The 19,706-nt window shown below is 42.1% G+C and overlaps 1 protein-coding gene and 1 long non-coding RNA gene across 2 annotated transcripts in view; one reads left to right on the forward strand and one right to left on the reverse strand.

The window, feature by feature from the left end:
- Positions 1-19,706, reverse strand: part of gpc3 (glypican 3) — a 112,070-nt gene that overhangs the window by 47,392 nt on the left and 44,972 nt on the right. The window lies entirely within an intron of this gene.
- On the forward strand, positions 5,458-12,822 carry LOC128446079 (uncharacterized). The gene is made up of 3 exons (XR_008339544.1): positions 5,458-5,536; positions 9,073-9,128; positions 12,373-12,822. It is a non-coding gene; the product is annotated as an uncharacterized LOC128446079 (long non-coding RNA).

Here is a 19,706-nt window from a genome sequence, read left to right on the forward strand (position 1 = left end):
AGCTGTCAGAAAATAGGCAGCAATTTAGCTCCAAAACATGAAACAGTCAAATAGATGCATTTCCTCCATAACACCCACCCCATCCTTAATGATCACAGTGACAGAAAAACCTCCCACACACACCTTTTACCCAGTTTTTCTCGATCTGTTGTTTTCTCTAATGGGAACGTTCAAACACGTACAGGAATTAAAAACCCAAACATACATAACATTCCAATAATAGAAGAATATTTGAAATATAAAGAGGAAAAAGCTACTGTATCAGATGAAAAACAAGATTTGAGGTTTGACCTTTCAATACTACAGAAGAGTGGACTAGAAAGGAGCTCAGAGTATCTTAAAGAGTCCTTTACCAACCTGAGTAAATATTAGTCAATAAGTCAATACATTAGTCAGTTAATGGCAGAGGCTAATGGCATTAGTCAGTTAATGGGTGATGCCTTCAGGGAACAAAAAGATAACAAACAGCATGCAGGAGGGAGGGAGGGGTCCATGGCCAACGCGAGGAGGTAAAATAATCGGTGACGTCTCTCGGCACAAAGTGAAGTCTTATCAACAAGGTGGCACAAGAAGCGACAGAGTGCCATCATCGACCCGCCAGCAAAATAAGCGAGGACCTCACAATAGAGGGGATTTAAAGCTCCATTACTGAACGTAGCGGGGGAGCATCAGAGAGAGACTCGGTGAAATGAAGCATTGGACAGGAGAACAGCGAAGGATGTTGGAATCCCATTTAAAGCCAGTCCTCTACATCACTTTGTTGAGAGCTACAGCCACAGCTGTTCTGTGAGGGCTGAGGGGGACTGGAAGCACTGGTTTAGGGGACATTAGTGGAAGTGATTGGTTTTTGTGCTACAGCAGCACTTTTTTTTCCATGCTTGGATAGTTTAATTTCTTCCTCTTCTCTGAGGTCAAATGAGGCTCAGCCTACACAGGGCTCTGGGTCCTTGGACAGCTCTTAGGAACAAAGTGACGGCTCTGCCTCTTTTGTCTTGGACATATAATGTGTTTCTGTGACTAATTATAAGCGTATGGACGTCTATATGAGAAGATGACAACAGTAGAAAAGGAAATGAAACACCACTCCTACATATTATGTAGCTCTGTGACATCTGAAAGAAGAATGAACACAATCTTCTTTCATAACTTAAATCAGAGTTTAATTCAAAAGAGAAATATGTTCAATGGACTCCAGGGTTTTGCTGCAGCAGTGACAAAAGTCAGTCAGAGTTGGGGGCTCTGAGCATGACTCATTCCCAATTTTTTTATTAAATTGAATGGCCATTACATTTCAACACACAGCAAACTTAGCACCAATTAGTTGTATGTCTAAGCATCACCAGGCCATATTCAGCACAGGACAGTTCTCACACAGGATGCAGGTTTACTAACATTCTACTTTTCTGCGTCTGATTGACTATACAGATGAATGTTCTTTAAATCTAAAATCAAATATTTGATGTGTAAAAGTTGGACTATGCTCCACTCAAAATGTGACTCATAATGACAAACATTTTTAGGGTTATGGACAGAAATAAATAAATAATTTGAAATAAATTGATTCCAAAGATGGTTTCTGTCATTTGTTTTATATAATATACTAATTGCAATGAGATTTGTTCAAGTGTTCTAGTTTTCCCAGTAAGTTTGGTTTTAATTTCTTATTTTATAATATAAAAATGGGATGAAACTTCATGTTTGATATCTGAGAGTACTCACATTAGGTCAAGCATGTGTATCAAGCACATAGCTTCTTATCTCTCTAAAAATAAAAGCAATGTGGAGACCCTGTAAAGGCTCCCTGAATCTATTGTTATACTGCCCAGCTCAGCTCAGTAGGTACTAATATTCTCTTTTGTGCTCTGTTTTCTTCCTTCAGCTACTTTTGCCACATTAGCTATTAGCAGCTCGTGTTATTAATGAATCAGTGGAAAACTGTCAGTGGATAACTTTGATATTGAGAAAACCTTAAAGAATAAGATGAATCTCCGGGCAAATTCTGAGGCGTTTGTTTCTCCTTGCTTACTCAGCAGATTAATGGACATCTATTCAAGATAGACATCCTAGATAATAATATCCTTAGGAAGTGTAAGTCACACTTTCAATCTGGGTCAATCTTTGACCTATTTGAGGTATGACTCCGACAAGGATTATTTTTCACATCCCCAAGGCCCAATCGTCCTATAAAATTCAATCAGGCTGCACAGAATTTCCCCCAACAATCGTAGTCATCGGTTCTCTAAATATGCCTGATTCTTTTCGTAAAGATCTCCTCATTATTTCTTGAGAAATTGATAAAAACGTAGGAAAAAAAAAGTCATGGATCCATGCCTTTAATCAAATCCACTCCAAAAGTTAAATGGGTTCTTGCATCTGCATAATCCTGGTAAAAGACGAAGAGCAATGAAACATATGCACAGTTACTTCAGTATAATATTAATTGATGCTCGGAAAGTGTACAGTGTCCATTGCATAGTTTTGCCCATTTCTAGAAGAAATTGAAAAAGCAAAAAAAAAGAAGAATCCTAAAAAATAAGTGATTTTACCTCGTAGTCCGAGCCTCCTTTGAAAGTCAGAGTCTGTGTGAGTCTGAATTTGATGTTTTTTCGAACCAAAACAATGTGTTACTCCAAGATGCTCATAAAAGAAGATTTTTGGGAAATTCACTGAATCGAGGGAATCTTATCTCCAGTTCCCACATGAGACTCAGTGGTTACTGTTCAGCAGAATTCATTAAGTGCTGTGTTAAGCAAGCTGTTTATCCCCCTTCTACCTCGGTGGAAGAGAGTGGTACACCATTGTGCATGTGAAACAGGGTGGATGACAGCATGTGTGTTCGGCAAAACAGTTGTCGGATGAATAAAAGGTTAAAAAAAACATTTGTGGGTGTTTGGGTGAGCACGAGAGGATGCTTGGGACCAGCACACATCTGTTTGGATCTTCAGGCTACGGCCGCCCTGCTGCGCCTCTGAGGCACTTCCCTCTGTGATCAATGAGCAGACAGATGTGCAGATTGCCAGCCGAGACAAGGAGACGGAGCGGGAGGAGAGAAAGACACGCCCTCACACAGACGAGCAGAAAAACACACTCTCTGATACAAAGTCTTCTATCTCTGGTAGGATGTGAGCAAAGAGCACTTATATTTGGTTATTGATTGATTTGTCAGAAAATGCACATCCACCCCTAAGCCATCCTGCCTGGGTTTGCTTGGTGATACGAAAGCCTCTTACGTCAAACCCTGTAATTCAGCTGCTACCTGTAGTATCTCTTACACCACAAAGAGATGAGCCACTTTGTAATGGTAAAGCGAAAGACTAGAGGGCTCTTCATAAATGCAATTCAATGGCTCTGGGGGTCATGGTAAGAAGCATTGTGAGCCCATTTCCTGCGCACACCGCTCGCTCTCTTTCATCAGTGAAAAGCCTGCCTGGGATCAGGTATCCGCTAATGGAGGGGGAGAGGGGGCTGTGTGTCAGGGACCTGGGACATTCTGGATCCAGCTGCAGGAGGTCAAGAGCACACATTACCGGAGCCGGAGCCCTCAGAAACATATTGGGTCACGCTTAAAATTAGCAGTAGCATATATTTTGTGTCGGTTTCACAGATGGAGGCAGAAGGCTGGCTGCAGGAAAACTGGGTCCTCCTCTGAGACTCTGGGCTTTTTACAGACATGGCTTAAAAGGAAATGTCTCTGCCTCTCTGCTCCTCTTTTACCTCTGTCCACATAAACACCAGCCAGATAATGTTTACCCCCAAGGATTCTAGGCCTCTCCACTTCCTTGGGCATACAAATACAGATATCAGATCCATTAAAGGTGGGGTAAACCATATTAGTTTAATACACCTTTTGTTAAATTCTGCTAATATCTCCTTACTATATGCAAGTTCTGTGTGTGCACAGAAAATAATCAGGTTTAAATACACACAGCCCTGGCAATGTATTTTGGAAACATAGAAAACTGGACGACCAGAACAGCACAACACTGTTGCAGCCAATAAGCAACAAGGGTATTCGTTTAGTGCACAAGAAGAAAGTCTATGAAAGGTCATGAACAGTGCATGCTAGTGATATGCTGATCCTCTTTCTCTGAGCGATGTTTAGTACATATAAAACAAGTAAAAAGCATCAAAAGTTACATCTCAAAAATAATGTAATAATTCCTCTGCCTTCTACTATCGAGGATAACGTATACACCACCAGTGTTTCAGAAGGTATCCACTACTGTTAGCCAGTGGAAACGTTAACAACACTATCTCACAGGAAAGGATCAGATTCTGGTCGTTGAACATGTAGTTTGTGTGAATACAGAGGATACAGATAATGCAAATGTTTGTGGTCGCCGATTCCAACTGTTTGAGATTGAGCATTGAAGGGAGGGTTGAATTTCAAATATCAACAGTCGTTGCCCAGAATGAGTTACCCCATCGTTAAAGGAAGTCCAGTCTTCAGCGAGTACACAGAGCACACAGTGACTCTGCAGTACCACATTTATCCTCATATCTCATTTCTCTGTGTATCATGTCATTAATCAGAGACATCAATTACAGCCCGATCAGGAGCAGCAGATTCCAGGTTATCTAAATAGCTAAATAAATCGAATAAATCTCTGTCACAGTGAGGTCACTTATTTCTGACACCCTTCAGCTCTGAGTGACTCCAGCTCTCACATCAAACAGGCTTTTCATATAATCTAAGACAGGCCCGTCGAATGAACATATTTGATGTTCATGAGGCCGGCTGTAACAAAAGTCAGTTCCTTTGCTCACAACGCACAGGACCGACAGACTGACCGCTGACTGTGGCTGACACGCTGCAGAGGCAGACACACACGCTCATCAATCAGCAGCCCATGCACCCATTATCCCCAGGAGAGGAAAACATCAATAAATTAAACAGCCAATGAGACTCATCCATTTGCCTGATGGAGTGTCACCTCTAGCCGCCACGGAGACGGATGGAGGAGCCGCTGCCACCTGGTCCCGGTGACAAAACAGAACCTGTCCAGGACACCGAGAGAGGACCGGCAGGAGAGACGTTCACAAAGACACGAGTCAGCACAATGTGAGTCAGGCAGAAACTTTGTATACTCACAGTCTCACTTTTTACAACATAGTAATAAAAACTTTTTTTAGCTTGTGAAATTTTGAAACAGCTTGTATGTAAAAGTTGATTCACACACACATACAAACACACACACACACACACACACACACACACACACACACACATACACACACACACACACACACACACACACACACATTCAGTTATAATCTCATGAGCCTGTCTAAAACAAAAGCAGCATCTGTTCATTGACTGTAAACAATATGTTGTTTTTCCAGACACAATTCAGTCAGCCCTCGTCAAAGCAACCTGTCCCAGGTAACCTGAGATCCGCTCCACCTGACGAGCGGCTCTTGCGGGACTGCCGTGTGTCTGAGTGCGAGTGCCGGGGGCAAGTGGGATGGCGGCGGCGGCAGGAAAATGGGCAGGGCGGGGATGGTTGTTTCCAGGAACAAAGCAGGCAGGATGCTGGTAAGGCCCACTTAGCATCACCATCGGACCATGAGGGCCAATGGACAGCGGGGCAGAAATGAGACATGTATTAGGTTACTCCATCTGTTAGAGAGCACCGAGTCAAACACACACACACACACACACACACACACACACACACACACACACACACACACGCACACACACACACACACACACACACACACACACACACACACACACAAATGAACACTATACAGTCACACAGTGCACAGCAGTGGCCAGGTGGTGATAGTGTGGGCGAACATTTGGCAAACCTTAGTGGGAGGGCAAGGTGTGAGTCAGGTGTAAGGACTACACACACACACACACACAGACTAGCAGTTGAAACTTTCCATTCATTTATCTTCCTCCCCATGAAATTTTGGAACATGTTTCCCCAACAGCTAAGCAACAGAAGGAAAAAACAAACATCTGACACACTTATTACCTGAAGTTCACAATCATAAACAAATTATGTAAAAAGGGTTGTTCACTATGTCACACAGAGAATCTGTCGATCTTATCCATTTATACTTGTATTTCTTACAGGATCATTTCAGTTTGTGTCTTGTTTTTTGAGTATGTGGCATCATTTTTATCTGTTATGACAGCACTGGATTCACTAAATTAAGCGTTAGAGATCAGTGAACCTGTCAACTAAGTCCAACAGAAGAAGAAACATGAACAAATGGTATTTTACAATCCCAATGTTATTTTTAACTACAAAAATGATGGCCCAAACTATAAAAATACGACTTTGTGGTAGGATTAGTAAGTTGTTTCTGAATTGTTGAAACTTATTCTTGTTGAAATGCTCTTCACGTCCTGATTACATCAATAAAGTTGTACGAAAAAAAAGATAAGGCCAGTGTCTGTGACCCTCGCAGGACTGTAATAAACATGACCAATCATTTTGTTCATACTGAGACATTCACTGGTGATGCAGAGACAATGGTCAGAAGGAGGGTGAACGTAAAGTTGCCTACTTGGAGATGTCAGGCAGTGTGCTTTTAATGAGATGGCCTTTTGTTGTATGAGTAGCCTGCTCTTGCCATTCATTCCAGGTTGACTAGGCTTAGCTTTAAATTGTAATAAAGAATTATCCTAATAATTGTATAAAAGCTAAACCACAAATATGAACCTATATTGGGTATTTTTAGTGAGTGTAGTTCACCCCTGTTGACAATGACTGTTGATTAGAGAAGTTTGGCAATTCTTCAGCTACCAGCTGGAAACACTTGACACAAGTGGTTTGCTTGGCCTGAATTTGACTACAAATTGGTTTTGAGTAAAAAAGACTCATCATCAGAAAAACTCATCAACATATGAATATCCATACGTTGTAAAAACATGACCTCATATACAGTGATCATAAAATAAGCCCAAGAACAAAAAGCCACAACCAAATCACCTCCCATCTGCTCATATCCTAACAAAAGACAGGCAGCTCTGGCTCAGACCAATACTGCCGTCCCCAGCTGATACAGAATATGCCATGCTGCTGCCTTTGCCTCCATATTTCTGTCCTTCACCATTGACTCCATTGATCTCTGGTGCTGCGGTCCTGGCAGAGGTCAAAGTTGAGCTGTTCTCTATCTCGGCCCGGCAAGCAGGCGCTGTCAGAGGACACGGTGTACAGCAGAAGAGAGGACACAGCGAGGTGGAAAGGACACAAGGGCAAAAGTGAACTGGAAAAACACGGAGAGCTGGAGGGGAGGAGGAGGAGGAGGAGGAGTAGGAGGAGGAAGAGGCAGGGGGGTTGGTGGATAGCGCCAGAACGTGTGGAGAGAAACATTCAGCGAGGCAGGCTTTGAAGCTGCATTCAAAGGCAGCTGGAGTCATGCAATGCCAGAACTGTGAGACACATCGCACAAAACTCTCGCCAAAACTCGGCCACGGGTGAGAGAGAGCCGACACTCCAATCAAACGCTCGCCTGGCGTGCACAAAAAAAGAAAATCCACATAGCAGATACATCTTCTGACTCCGAGGAATCCTAGCCCTCGGAAAAGTGATACTTGAGTGAAAGGCTATTCCAATAATGGATCACTTACCCGCACACAGACCGAAACATAGAGGAAGGATAAACACACACACGTACACACACACACACACACACACACGCCTCTTGTTGCTCTCCAGAGTTGTGATTTGAGGATGTGGCTGAGAAGCCGTCCAGAGTGGAGCAGAGATGAGAGGGGTCATGACGAACACAGCTTGAGTGCTCCTCTCCAAATCTATTAATCCACTATGCATTTCCAAGTAGATCCTGTGGTTGAAGATGAATACACTCCCACTTATTCACCCCCTGTCTATCTTTCATGCTAACAAACCATCACGCGCATGCATCGGCTTAATTCTGTACAGTTCCCTTTCAGGCACAAACAAATATTACAGAGGGAATGTTTGCATCGCCGTGTCATGAAGTGCTAAAATAGTGAAAGATGAGACTCTTTCCTTTTTGTTGTCGGGCTTAGGGGACATGAGAGAGATAAAAGAGCGATGGACTGAACCGGAGCAAACTTACAAAAGAAAAGCAGCGAGGGGATACAGACTGTTTCTGTAATTCTTGAAGCAGATGGGTGCACAGTGTGGGATAGAGAGAGCGAGAGACACAAGGAGTGTGAAGATGGAGAGAGAGAGATGGAGTGAGGCGCAGGAGGGATGGCTGTGGACGGATTCTGCCTTAATTGTGACTACGAAGCTGCAGAGAGGACAAAGAAGTTTGAGAGGATTAAAAGTTGTGGTTTTTGTGTCTGACGCTCTGCGGCTCCACACAGATAGTTAAGTCTCTGTGACCTCATAGTATTAAAGGCTAATGTTAAAACACAAGTTACCTCGCTCTCATTTAGTTACACACCGATGAATAAGGAAATTTGACTTAATACAAGCTGAAATGAATACAAAATGTAAAGACCACAACCTCCTTCAAAAGGCCAACACACTCATGATGTTCTTTTACACTTTGTGGTTTCCTTTTGATCCTTATGAGTTTCTTTGTAATTATTTTACCTCTATTTGTGGTCATCTTGTGTCTCCGTTGTTATTTTGTCAGTGTTATTATACTGGATATTCTCAGATCACGGCTAGATTATTTTATAATCAGGGAACCTTTATTTTATGTTTGATACTTGTAGCGTTTCTTGTATTGTGTGAATCTTCATCAATTCAAACTTCAAAGGGGTATTTTTATATTATTATTGGTATATTTTGCACCTGTCTGTGGTTCAATTTGTTCCTATTTGTGGTCATTTTGCATCTCTGTGGTCAGTTCATGTCTTGTAGCAATTTCATTGGCTTTCAAGTCCCCTCTTACAGAGGCTTTGGTCCCCTGGCCTTCGGGCCCACTAATCCCTTGGCCCTGTGTCTGAAAGGCCCGCTCAGAAAAACCCTTCCATGGGACATGTGTCTTGCTGTGTTAATAATTGATCGTTGGTTATATTGGAACCAACGGCACATTCATCATATTTAATAATATACAGTATGCGAGATGAACGGTGATATACTGCTACATACTGTGTTTACTCTCTTACAGTGCAGGACTGCCATGAAGATGACTTATTCTCCTCCTTCCATGAAATCAAATGGGCCGTGAGTATGTGTGTCTGTGTGTGTGTTTGTGTGTGAGTGTGTCATTGTGTGTGTGTGTGTGTGTGTGTGTGTGTGTGTGTGTGTGTGTGTGTGTGTGTGTGTGTTATTGTGTTTGTAATTGACTGCCTGGGCCCCTGAGGGTTGAAGGACATCAATGACAGTTTCATTACAGAGCTGCAGAGTGCAGAGTAAGGGCCTCAGTGTTTACTGTATCTCCTTCTTGTGACAAATGCAACTTAAAACACTGAACAGTGTGTGTCGTGTTGAGCTCGATGGAGCAGAGATCATTGACTTGAAGCAAAGGATTCAACATCACCAACCATTTTCTGCAGGAGGATTTCAACCTTAGTATAAAGTTAAACACAGGATGGCCTCGGGGAGAAATAATGTGCTGACAGGCATCGATGTGGAACAGGAAAATGTGGAAATTTTCACCAGCAGCAGTTTTAAAAAAGTCGTGGAAGAAGAAAGGATCAAGCTGGGATTTTTGCGGATGGCAGGAAGTAACCTCAACAGGTCTCTAAATACAAGAAGGGAAACAATTTTGTACCCTGCTGTTCCGCACAAGGCTGCAAACTGCAGCTTGCAGGTTGTTGGAATAGGTGTTGCTGGGCAGGGAGGTATCACGACTGAAATGCATGGTGGGAAGGGCACGGAGGTCAGGCGGCTGAGGAGGAGAAAGATCAGCAGGAAATAACTGAAATAGCCACAGGCTATGAAAAAGGGAGGTGGCAGGAATCGATTTATGCTGATTTGTTTTTTGACAGACTGACTTTGAGACACTCACCAAAAACTGGGGAAGTTATCAGAGCAAAGATACAATGCAGGGAGATAGCTTTGGAGTTTGTAAAGGAAAAGGAAGCGGCTGTCTCCGAAAACAAAAAGAAATGCTTGGAAATGACAACAAGTCGAACAGCGAAGTGCAAAGAACAAGTTGCCAAAGCCAGCTTTTCAGAAGATGACAGAGAATGCATCAGTGTACTGCTGTTAACTGGAGGCAGCCCTCGTTACACCGACAACCACAGAGGATGCTCGGAAGAGACGAAGACGGAGAATGAGTCGAGGCAGCATTTTACAAGGTTCATTTAAAATGTATATAATAATTCGTCACATACTCCTCTTCAAGAAAACGATACACATGATGGAGTTAAATCATCCTCATTACAAGACATATTGCACAACCCGTTAGCTCACTTCTGTCTTATTTCACTATCATTTACAGACTTATAGTTTCAAATTCAGGTACATGCTGAATCAAACTGCTCTAAAAATGAAATATCAGATTGAACATATTAGGGCAGACGCTTAATCCAGACGTGCCAGACAGTAAGTGAATGTGTTAGAGTAAATTAAACAGGTCCTAATAAACCTGAAGGCATAAATCACACGCAAAGTAATTGATGAGATGTCTTTGACAGAAATTGAAAATAAATCACCCTAACCCTGTCTGAAAAGGACCAAAATCTGAGCAACCACATGCAACAAGTTTTCTTCAGTCTCGTCAGGCACCAAAGCAAGAAGAGCTGGAGACATGAAACCACTTCTAGCGACAGATTTAGTCAAAACATCTTCGGCTGTCTACAATATTCTCCGACTGACTTTGACCTGATGTTAGAGAAGATTAGTGTCTGGCCTTACAAGGTTCTCAGTGAACTGTGTTGACTGTATTAAGCAGAAGAAGTGTAGGATTCCTTGTGAACCAAGGTCACCTTTAAAGCACCGCCCATTGAAACTCTGCAACAGAAATAGACCTCCATTGCCAACAATGCTATTATTGCTTGCTGCGATGAGTGTCTTCAAAGACTTAATATCTTTAAAATCTGTGTTAATTAAGATATAAGGATGTTAGTCAATAAGCCACAATAAATGATGAAGCGCTGATGGTGTTGAAAGATCTCCATTGACCAAGATGACCATCTTTCTCTGCTCCTCTCAGGCCAACAAAGAGTGGCGATATAAAATCACACAGATATAACAGACCTTTTTCACAGCAGCCATTTTGACATGAAGATAAACATATGCAGGTTTCTCACAGTAATAAATTCTCTGTAGGAATACCACAGAACATAAACTAGTTAGTGACACCTGTGTTTACCTGCTGCTAAAAATGTCTATAGCTGCATTCACCCAGGCACTGAACTCTGTAGTTGCTCCGTATTTTCTCCAACGTGTGTGAATGCAAATGTCCGAATGAGAGGCTTTGCAATTTCTGCTGACTTTCTCCGTCTGGCTTCCTAGTATAAACTCCGTAGGGACGTAGATGTCAAGAAAGATTTTGGTGAAGATCCGACAGTTGTGTCATTGTGTTGTAAAGAAAATCACATGATTGCTGCGGTGGAATGAATACGTCACTTCCTGCCTCTGTCTGCTGCACCCGGCACCCGAACCTCCTGCTGCGTTGTGCATGTGTGAAAGGCTGACTGTGCGTAAACTCCGTAGCCAATTGTCCAGATTTTACCTGCAGGTCATGTCTGAAAAAGGCTTATTTAACACTAAAGCTGTGTCTCAATCCAGGGGTTTCATCTTTAGAGGCTAGACTGTCCCATTTGGAAGGTGTCCTTTTATCACAGAGAGACGAAGGCTGCAACAAGTGGATCTTTCTGGTCCAATCGATCACAGGATTCATTGTGATTCACTCATCCACCCTTTTTCAACAAAGTAATGAAGCCATCCAATGCTTGAGTATCTCGCTCAACTCAACTTTACTATCACGATACAAAAACCGAGGGCGATCGAAACTTTCTCATCGTGTCCAATTTCAGCTCAGTTGCTAGGCAACAACAATAAGGCCGGGACCAGCTGGTGACTCAGATCACCAAAGTCCTGTGTAGACCGGACCTTCTCATTTCGATTTGGCCTTCAGGGTCTACGTGGCTCTCGGAGGAGGGGGTCTCCTTGGGCCGGGTAGACCGTGTCCTCTGAAGGATGCAACCCCTGAAACTTTACACTGTAGCTTATTAAAAAATGTTTTATATGTTCCCATGCTGCTCTGTGTTTGTTCAATAAGTACACTACTTTCTGCAACACCAATGGTTTGTCCAAAATCAAGTAAATGCAAAAGTTGTAGTTGAAATTAACAAGTAGATATGAAGTGAACACAACTTAATATAACTAATACCTATATTTATAAATGTTTCTTCAAGGCAATTGCATCACAATTGACTGCCTGTATTGATAACAATATTTTTGTGTGCCTGCCCGCCCGTCCATAACCTAACCCTGTCTTGTTCTCTTTCTGCTTCAGGAGCACCTGCACCTTTACTTTACCACTAATCCAGCTCCTCATCATCACTATCCATGGACACTGTAAAGGCCTCTGATCTGCTCCCCTGGACATCTGAATTCCCCTGTTTACTACCTCGTCCTAGTTCTCTTGGTTTTCTGTCATCAGTCTGCACTCCCCTGCACATGGAATTATTTGTACAGCACATTTGACTTATTTTTGCCGAGAAGGTTGTTTTCATTCCTGTTTGTCTGATAGTCTGATCGCTGGATTAGAGAAAAACTAGTAAAACTTGGTAGTAGGATGGTGTATGGGTCAAGTGAGTACCCATTAACTTTTGGCGCAACATTGAAATTAGATGTTTAAGTGTTCAATCAGCCCTGGTGAAAGTACCCCCTTCTACCCTTGTGGATGATATATTCCTTCAACACTGAATCTGTTTGATTGTCTCCACACTTTTGAGTCTCTTAAACAAACCTTAACACTTTACATGTGTTTTTGTGTAGCAGGGTTCTGACACCAGCAAAACCCATTCTTCAATTGGCAGTCCAGTGTATCTTTGATCATCACACAGTCATCATCCAAACCTCTATCATTTTCATGTTGTAATTGCATGTGTGAGAATCTCCACATAGTATGTGATAGCTATGACTTAAGTATAACATGTTTCTAATAAAAGGATTGATTGTAATCATCTGCTGGAGTAGCAGGAAATGTGTCTTATAATGTAAAATGTACAACCCTGCCATTAATTCAAGTTAATATTCATTTAGGAAGAGTCATGTGGTCATAATGCGACCAGTGGGATTAATTAATCAGAGTCACTGACTGGCTCATGAAGCCCATGCAGACTATCTCTCCCTCTGTTATCCTCCCAAACTTGGCTCTAGTGTCTAGTGGCATGTTGTTGGATATGAAGGGACACACTATTCATTTTCCAGGACTGCTACTACGCCACACTAAAATATGGATATGGCTCTAAACCCAGCAAAAGAGTTTCACAACGCCCCTGGTGACTCAACCTACAAGTGTAACAGATGTCCTGAGATTTGGGGATTATATCAGTTTGTGAAACAAAGAGAGAAACAATCTCTCAGCCAAAGATGATGAGGAGGAGTTCTGAGCTCAAACAGCAAGACAGAGAAAAATCACTTTGTGCCCATAAACCCCTTTAATCTGGAGGCAAATATTTTCCCATCCAGGCATGATGGCCCAGTGGTGAGCAAATTATAATAAAGCAGCAAATTCAGATTGATAATGGAAGTAAAAGCATCTCTTGGTTTTTAAATCACACAAGCATGATTGGCACTACATTCAGCCAGCGATAACAACACAGCAGCGATCATTGTGTTGTATTCTGACAACTGAAAAATGCATTCGGCTTTAAACCAGTGTGCTGCGAAAATAACATTCCAACAGCAAACATAAAACAATCTGGTTAAAGCCTTTTTACAGGACATTTAAATGTGTTTTACGGTTCGAATTTACCGCAACACTGGATCTCCCAAAAATTGTCATTACGATGCGTTGCATAATCTCCTGTTTGAATTCAGCGCGGTGATGAAGGGATTCATTTGGAAAGACATCAGGGGAAACGTACAGTACGACTAAGGGCAGCAGAGCGGATACGGATTAGAAGACAAAAGCAGTGTTGAGCATGTAAACAGCTTATCCTGTTTTCAGACACCTGGATAACCCATTATCCCTGCCCAGGGAAACGTGCTAGCTGGAGTTCTTCAGCATACGCCATGAGGATGCCGTGGCATGTAAACACTTCATCCACTTCATCCTGTCTTCTGAAGGATTTTTACTGTTACGAAGTACTTATTCAGTCACACTGGAAAAAAAATTATGGTGGAAAATGATGAAATTATGATGAATACACTGAAATAAAAAATCTGATTTTGAAATGTAGATCGAGATATATATTGTCACTCTTGCTTTCCATCACGGTTGATCTGATGGAGAGGCCATGATCCAGCAGTATTATGAACACTGAACAAACTAAACCAGTCACTCTCCAATGTTGAGGAATCAGGAAACACAGACCATCAGTTACTGTGATGATCACCTTAAAAAGGATATGAATAACCAGGTTTATCAACCCTATTCTGAATAAAACCAGGATGACACTTAAATACAAGACTTGTGCACATATACCCTCGACTCCACACAGTGACTGAACAGAATTGATGCTAAATACCTTTTCTGCGTTCTTTGTTGATGTAACCGAGCTGTCAGGCTGACTAATTAACATGATGCATCTTGTTTTCTTCTATCCAGCAACAAACAGAAATGTGAAACCCACGGATGTGGTTTCAGGAGAGCTGTGTGCTGTATTTGATTCTCTGTGAAAGGCAGGGACAGTGTCTTCCCAGAGTCTTGACATCACCATCACAATGCCTGGCATCCCATGGAGGCTCTGCTCGTTACAGGACATGTGGATAAACTGCTGTTTGTCAATAAAGCAAAAAATCATTATTTATACATGATTTGATCTCGTCCAGACTCGATTACTGCAATGCACTTTACTACAGTATCACCAAGTGAAGCATGCAAAGATCACAACACTGCTGCCAGGCTTCTTATACGTAGGTACTAGGAGAAGTGACCAGATGACACCAATCATTGCAGCCCTTCTCTGGTTACCTGAGAGTTTTTTAATTGATATTAGGATTTTGCTGCTTCTATTTTAAGTCTTGAACGGTCGAGCTGCCTGAGATCCTCTAGCAGTGCTAAACTAACTTTGACAAAATCATGACTTGAGCCTGAAGGGGACTGAGGTTTTTCCTCCGGCCCCTTAGCTGTCGAACTACTAAGGCAATACAAGCAGGCAAACTCAGAATCTGCTTTTTAATTCTTCTAATGAGAAATCTTTTGCTCTGTGTATTCTTAACAATTGGTATGGTTGAAGGTATCTGTAGTATTTAATCTTGTCACATTTCTTGTTTTGGTTTTATTGCTTGCATCATCTGTTTTATTGCAAAGGTTTTTTTTATGAGCTATATAATTATTATTATGATTATGAGGGTTATTGATTCAGCAAATTAGAAAAAACATGTTGGTTGTGTCTCTATACAGGAGGCGTTTCAGTTGCATTTTTCATGCGTCCATCTCACGGCTCATGCATGTGTGACGGAGCAGATGTGCTGCTAGTTTGATCAAGCTTGTGGTTCACTCCTACTGTGTATAAACCCAACCTAGGGTTAATTCATGTGGGACTCTGACAGCAGCCAACTATCAAACACACCGACACACGTGTTGCTGATGCTCTCATCTAACGCTTAGCACAAAAATGTCAAACTGTTCCTTTAAAAAAACACACAGAGCACGACGTTGTTGATGTAATTGATGTATGTATAATAGAATAATCAATATACTGTATAGTAGTATACTTCAAAAATGTTAATAAAATAATTAATCATTATTAGCTCCCTTTTTCTGAATTATTGACTTAATTATCTTGCTAATTTAGAAAAACAGAGCTAGTATGGGGGGGGGAGAATTAGCCTGTTAATTCATAAAAAACATCCCTGTTTTTCTGAATTAACTAGATAATTAAGTTATTTTTTGTCAAGTGACTGTAATACACTTCTGTACAATGTAAATGTCAAAAAATAAGATAAAATCAGATAAATGTGAGTTATGATTACAGTATTAAAACCGTCAGGAAGCTGGGCTTAGTCTTGATCAGGGCTTACATCATCACTGCTGCTCTCACTGCCATGCGAACTGCCGATACGATTATTACAAAGCATTATGCAAATAAGCATCAGCAAGCATCACTGGATTTGTTTTGTTTTCTGTCTTGGTTCTTCTTTTCTATTAATTACAGGAGGTTTGAAAGTAAAAAACAACAACAATCATTACCTTCTCCATGCACTGCCTTTTCAAAAGCTGGAAAAACAAACTTCTTCTTCTTCACCTGTCAGAGCACCTGAGCTCAGCTGAGCCTCTTGTTTGCTCATACAGTTGGGTTTGTGAGCCGGGTTTACCGCACTCAGGTTATTGCTAAACATGGTTCTAATTAAAGGATACTGCAAAGTGAATAGCACTCCTCAACCTGTGCTACTATAAATAGGTGAGAGTTAAGAAAGGCTATTGTATATGATGGAAGAAGAAAAAAAAACTCTCAGAGCTTCTTTGTTGTTTGTGAGAGAGGAGATGAAAGATGAAAGACAAACGCCTACGCTGCCTGGATGAATGAGACACACCTCACCTCCTCCTCCTCCTCCTCCTCCTCTTCCTCCACCTCCTCACCCCTTTTCTCCCTCTCTTCTTCAGTGCCTCCTCTCTTGCATATCCCTCATCCCTCAAGCAGAACAGGACTCCCTTGTTTGCCCTCATCACACACACACACACACACACACACACACACACACACACACACACACACACACACACACAGCTGTTAAGGTTGATGCCAGTTTTGAACGGTGTGCACCTCAGTCACCAGAACACAAATGAGACACACAGAGGCACAAATAGGGCACACACTCACAAACAGCCTGACAAGTTACTGTTTGATCAAAGGCCAACAAACACACACACAAACCTACACACACAGGAACACACACACGCACATTGTCTTTCTCTCCTCTATCTGTCTTTCCTTTCCTTTTTGTCTCCCATTAATTAGAGCTGCTCTAACCTTCGGCGCTGCCCTCCTCTTCCTGCCTGCGCTCGTCCCTCCCACCAGAGCCATCATCCATCTACTGTGAAAAAGACATCTCCAGCAGAATAAAAAATGAACGTGACAATTTTTTTGGGGGGGGTGGGAGGGTGGGGGGGCAATGGGTCCCATCTCTGTGATGCGTTAGGTTATTTTTCTCCAGGTACAAAGATGTATCTCATTCTGAGTTTTTCTTCCCCCCTTCCTTAACCTGTACTCTCACAGGCCTGCTGCTCCTCTTCCTCCTTCCTTAAGAGTTACCTCAGCATTCCATACATTACAACCTCCACCCATGGAACCGGCAAAACGTCAACACTTTTTAATTTTTAATGAGGGCCTCCATCAGAGGGGGCCTGACTTTTTTCCGCTCCCCTTCTCCCATCACCTTTCTTTCACCTTCACTTCTACCCTCCCTCCCTCTCTCTTCCACTGACTCGCCAACGCACCCCATCCCTTGTGTCTGCCTTCCCAAAGTCACGGTGATGAATGGGTGAGTGCTGCCATCTCTTTGCCTACTAGCGAGAGCTAGAGGCCGGCTAACGCAGCTCAGACGCTCTCTGGGATCACAGGTAGGAAAGAGAGTAATTAATCCAGGGTGGCAGGACACACTGTGAGCTTCAGGTCACTGTGTGTGTGTGTGTGTGTGTGTGTGTGTGTGTGTGTGTGTGTGTGTGTGTGTGTGTGTGTGTGTGTGTGTGTGTGTGTGTGTGTGCGTGTGTGAGCGCGCACACACTGGAGTACCGGTACATTATCGAAAAGAGAGGATAGAAACTCCAGACAGTTTTGTACCGATGTAGAAATTGGGGTGATGTGTTTCAGAGCACAAGGTTAGGCTGGAGTTAGAGTGTGAGTGAGTGTGTGTGTGTGTGTGTGGGTGGGGGTAGATGAGCTCCTTAAATAAACACCACTTGGGTACAGACAGGAGCAGCCAGAGGCAGCACACACAAGACTGTCCTTGAACTCCAGGGTCAAACACACATATAGTCGTTTTCAGACATGACCTGCGGCTAAATCCGGAGAATCGGCTACGGAGTTTACCCGCAGAGTTTGCCTTTCACGCATGCACAACAACAGAGTAGGAGGTTTCGATCACAACAGCATCAAATCCTCCAAATTATTAATGCGAGAGGTGGAGCAGCCGATGTGCAGCACTCAGAGACGCGATGGATAAAAGGGATAGTTCACTGAAAAATGAAAATGCACTCATCATCTACTCACCACTATACGCGGATGGAGGGTTGGGTAAAGTGTTTGAGTCCACATAACACATTTGGAGGTGAAAGGGGCAAACAGCGTTGCAGCCTTATTCAATTCAACTGAAGTAACTGGTGTTAAATTCTTTAAACATAAAAATCAACAAAAGAAAATCAGAAAAAATAATTTACACCGTTTTAGTGTAAAAAGGTCCAAAGGTTAACTACTGGAATTAGTTTGTTTTTGTTTTCAGTGCATAACCAAAAGCAGCTGACACTAGGGTTGTGAAATTCCGGGAATATTCAAAGTTGGAAACTTTCCATGGGAATTAACGGGAATTAACTGGAAATTGTGTGGGTAATTTATAATAACTGTATTTACCTTGTCTTATACAGACATAAATATAAACATTTGTTTTGTCATTGGCTGATTTGAGCCCTGAGTAAACTTTGGGCACTTGACTATATGCTTCTGGATCTGTGTCATTCTTAACATAGGTCTTTGCATCGTATTTGCAAATGTACACAGCCTTTCCTTCTACATTGGCTGGGGTGAAATGTCTCCACAAATGAGATAGTGCACGTGGAATTGTTCTGTAGAATAAGATGAGAAAAAAGCTTGTAAAAAACACTAGATATAAATAGTTGGCCAAACAATTGGAATCGTCTTTAAAAATATTTTTCAATTGATGGATAAATGAATAGAAAGAGGCTAGATGGACAGATGAACAATCTTCAATCAGCATGTTAATATATTTTCCCTAATTATATCATCAAAACTTACCTGACTAGTCCTGCACACTACAGCAGGCCTCAATAGCCCTGCTGTAGTGTGCAGGATGCTGGGAACTATCTGTGCATGTGATGGATAAATGCACAGTGAAGGGTTGAAATTCAACGAGCAGCATGTGCTGCATTCCATACATCTTTAAAATAGAGTTTTGAATGATGTTTTTTTTACTCAGCGTTTAAATTGCGTATATATATATTTTTTTAACTCTAATTGGTTTTTGATGACTGGGAGGCTTCTAAATTAAGTTCACCTTGATAAGAGTCTCCCACACAACTACAATACTAATGTCAGTCATGTAGGTGTTAGAAATATTAAAAGGTGGGTTCTCCATCAAAGCTCATGTTAATTGGGCCAATCCATTACCCACTTTGACGTGTTTAATGTTTTGGAGGATGAACGATTAAAGTGAAACGCCGGGCGAAGAGCACATGTGTCTGGCTCGCTTCATCTCGTCTGTGACGTCTAACCAGGGGCTACACCTCCATGCATCATTGGTCCTGGCCCAGCCAGCATACCAATCACATGTCCATATATCCTGATAGGATAGCTGAGGGGAAATGGATAAAATGGCTTTGATGCCGCAGAGCTACTCTCAGTGTGAGGACTCCTGGGTTTTGTGTGCATGTATTAATGGATGAGGCCGGAGCAAATTATGGCACAAGTGAAGTTGGAAACATGTCAACTCTCGAGGGCTGAA

Source organism: Pleuronectes platessa, chromosome 8 (assembly GCF_947347685.1).
Source record: "Pleuronectes platessa chromosome 8, fPlePla1.1, whole genome shotgun sequence".
Taxonomy (NCBI): domain Eukaryota; kingdom Metazoa; phylum Chordata; class Actinopteri; order Pleuronectiformes; family Pleuronectidae; genus Pleuronectes; species Pleuronectes platessa.